At 37.6% G+C, this 4,061-nt stretch overlaps 1 pseudogene; it reads right to left on the reverse strand.

Annotated features, from left to right (window-relative positions):
- Positions 1-236: 236 nt before the first annotated feature.
- LOC124028857 overlaps positions 237-4,061 on the reverse strand; it is a 20,494-nt pseudogene continuing 16,669 nt past the window's right edge.

Here is a 4,061-nt window from a genome sequence, read left to right on the forward strand (position 1 = left end):
CAGGCTATCAGGCTGTTTCACACATACAGTACAGAAGTAAAGCTACAGTCTTACTGACATTTACATCATCAGTTATGTTCAACCTATGTAAGGAATTTAGAGTCCTAACCTTGGGCTCCAAAAATTAGATGTCAACATTTTTTCAAATTTAAATAATACATTTTTGAGATCACAAATCTGAAAACTAAGACTCAGGGACTTTCATGTCACATCTCATACAGGAACAGAGGCTTTTCCTTGGTACAAAAAATGTAAAATATTTATTTAAACATCTATGTACAGTATGTATAATAATATCCATTATGACGGCAGCAGCTTATGAAGACACAGCCATCCTCTTATCCTGCTGACCCCTACTCTTCTGAACACAGAACAAAGGACACATTATTATTATGCTTTACTAAGTAAATACCAGATGGGTTTACAGTATCACAATGCAGAATCACTGATAAACTGAGTGTAAAATAAAAAATAAAAAAGCCTGGACTTTTCCCCCTACTAGCTCACACTTTGCTGATAGCTACATTACTGATGAAAAATGTACTTACTATGACTGTGATGTGTGGTTGTTCCACCTAGCTATGAATGCACAAACTAAGTCTCTCTGGATAAGAGCGTCTGCTAAATGACTAACTTCATGAACTCAGAAACATGAATATTCCGATTTTTTTTGGTAACTTCTGGATCCCCCCCAGGTACATTACATTCGGTTTTCTACAGTCTGTTAACACACACATTCACCCTGACTTACCTTTTTATTGTGTCGCTGCAACTTGAAGACGTAAGACAGAGAGTCGTTGTCTCCGACCACTTCCTGTTCCAACTCCCGTCTCCTCTTCCTAGACCTGCACCCGGCCTGGCCCCGGACCAGATAACCTGGATACTGAGGCACAGCAAAGTCATGGGCACATCCTGTCCGACAGAGTTCCTGATTGGACGATTGGGCCTGTTCTGTGTGCGCCATTCCACAGCCTGCAGTGACAAAGAGAAAAACATAAATAGACATAAGAATTTCCTCCTCAACATAATACTGTAAGTGACTGTTGTGTCTAGTCTGATATATTGTCTCTAGTTTGATATGATATAACGTGTCTAGTCTGATATGATATTTGATTTATTTTTTTAACCTTTATTTAACCAGGAAGGGCTCATTGAGATTAAAATCTCTTTTTCAAGAGCGCCCTGGCCAAGAAAGGCAGCACCAAGTCATTACAGACAGACAACATGAAAAACTACAAGTAATCTAGTAAAAACCATTGAATTCACAAGAGTATAAAACAGCAAATTAAAAACATTGACTGGTCAGGAATCAACCTCAAAAGTTCTTCCAGTTTAAAAGTATTTTGTAAGGTGTTCCAAGACGATGGCGCAGAGTAAATAAAAGCCCTTTTACCAAATTAATTTCGGACATTTGGAACAGTTAGCAGGATAAAGTCCAGCGAACGAAGAGAGTACCCACCACATTTCTGAACAATAAAAATGCACAAATAAAAAGGTAGTAAACCCAAAATGGCTTTGTAAATAAAAGTATACCAGTGACTGAACCTACGAGTGGAGTGACAAGAGAAGGCCAGCCAACCCTGGTATACAAAGTGCAGTGGTGTGTAAGGGTTTTGCAGTTTAAAATAAATCTCAAAGTGCCATGGTAAAGAGTGTCAATTGATCTCAAACACTGAGAGGAAGCATTCATATATAAAATATCCCCATAGTCTAGTAAAGGCATAAATGTAGCTGATACTAGCCTCCTGGCATCAAAAGAAAAACAGGCCTTATTCCTAAAATAAAATCCCAATTTCAGCTTCAATGTTTTTGTAAGTTGTTGAATATGCAATTTAAAATAGAGGCCGTCGTAAAATTCCAAGATATTTATATGAGGTTACAACCTCAATCTCCTTGCCCTGACAGGTAGTAAGGTAGTAATAGGTGAAAGGTTCAGAGGTCTATTTCTTGCATTAGAAAACACCATTAGTTTAGTTGTCAGTATTGAGGATAAGCTTCAATTGACACAAGGTATGCTGAACAGTATAAAAACCATTTGCATGTTCTGTAAATAACAGTATCAACAGCATAAAAATTAAGTTGTGCATTTTGGACATTTTTGTCTAAATCATTTATATAAATAGTGAATAAGAGAGGACCAAGTACAGAGCCTTGGGGCACACCATTCAAGACAGACAATTTAACAGACATAAGCCCATCAAATTGAGTGCACTGAGTTCTATCAGACAGATAGCATGCAGTTTCGTAGTTAGCAAACCATGCAAGACCTACACCTGACAATCTCTGCCTTAGTACAGCATGATCAACTGTATCAAAAGCCTAAGAGAGATCAATAAAAAGTGAGACAGTGCTGTTTTTTGTCAATGGCTTCAGTGATATCATTTAAAACCTTCATGGCTGCTGTAATTGTGCTATGCTTCTTCCTGAAGCCCGATTGGTACATTGATAAAATAGAGTTAGTAAATAAAAACTATTTTAGCTATTCCCTTACAAGGGTTTCAAGTATTTTCACCAGGGGTGACAGCTTTGAGATTAGCCTATAATTATTTAAAAGAGTTGGATCTCCCCCTTTTATAAGTGGTAGGAGAAAATGCTGATTTCCAGATCTTTGGAATTTCATTACATTCCAGGGTTAGATTGAACAGAGATGTAAGTGGTTTCAGCTCTGAAATCAGCTGCCAGATTTAAAAAGCAGGGATCCAAAAGATCAGGACCTGCAGGTTTTCTCTGATCTAAGGATTTCAGGGCTTTGTGTATCACCTGCACTGAGAATGGCAAAAAGATAAGAGTTTGACCAGCTCTCACTGGTTCATCCACACAGGGTTGTACAGAGACAGAGGACACTGAATCAAACAGCCTACCAGATGATACAAAGTGCTCATTGAAACAATTCAGCATTTCAGTTGTCATATACAGCAATAGAGTCCTTCAAAACACATGACGGTAATTCATTAACATTACTGTTACCAGACATAGACTTAATAGCCTTCCAAAACTTTCTAGGGTCATTCAGGTTATCAGTGGTAAAATACATAAAATATTCAGACTTGGCCTTCCTGAGAAGAAAAGAACACTTGTTTCATAACTGCCTAATAATAAGCCAATCAGCATCAGAACATGATTTCCTTGCTTTAGCCCAGGCTAGATTACGGTCGTGAATAATACAAGACAGCTCAGAAGAAAACCATGGATTATCCCGCCCTTTAACCCTGAACCTGTGGAATGGGGCATGTTTGTTTACTATTTGTGAAAAACCATCATGAAAGAATTTCCAGGCAGCTTCCACATCAGGAATAAGCTCAATCTCGCTCCAGTCAAAATAAAACAAATCATGAAAGAAAGCCTGCTCATTAAAACTCTTCAAATTTCTCTCACGAATAAAACGTGGGTTTGTCTTAGGAACCTTAGTATTTCTAACAGCAACAGCACAATGGTCACTTAAATCATTACAAAAAACACCAACCGCAGAATATTTATGTGGAACATTTGTCAATATCAAATCATTCAAGGTAGATTTATCTGGACATTTGAGATTTGGGCGAGTGGGTGAGTTAATCAACTGGGTAAGATTCATAGAATTACAATACATTTTTAAATCATCAGACTCCGGCTTTAACCAACACCAGTTGCGATCACCAATAAATATCATTTCACTATAAAGAAGTTTAGACATAAGGTGCATCAGAGAAGAAAATGCATCACAGAGAGCAGAGGGGGTCTTTAACAGCCAATCACAGTTATAGAGAGACCCTTTGAAACCTCAATATTCAAAGCATGAAATTCCAACTGTTTACAAATAGTTTCAGACTTTGCCACACTTACATGGAATTTAGATTTTACATATATAGCCACACCCCCACCTTTCTTAACCTGATCAGTGAGATAAGGATATTTGTATAAGTGGTTACAATGTTTATCAAAAACAGACTTGCTGAGCCAGGTTTCAGAAAACACAATTACATCAGCTGATTTAATTTTTGACAACAGGCTGCATACATTTAAGTGAAACATACCAAAACCCTATCTAGATTTAAAATCAGAGGGGGTTTGTAGACATTGCA

This window comes from Oncorhynchus gorbuscha, linkage group LG03, assembly GCF_021184085.1.
Source record: "Oncorhynchus gorbuscha isolate QuinsamMale2020 ecotype Even-year linkage group LG03, OgorEven_v1.0, whole genome shotgun sequence".
NCBI lineage: Eukaryota > Metazoa > Chordata > Actinopteri > Salmoniformes > Salmonidae > Oncorhynchus > Oncorhynchus gorbuscha.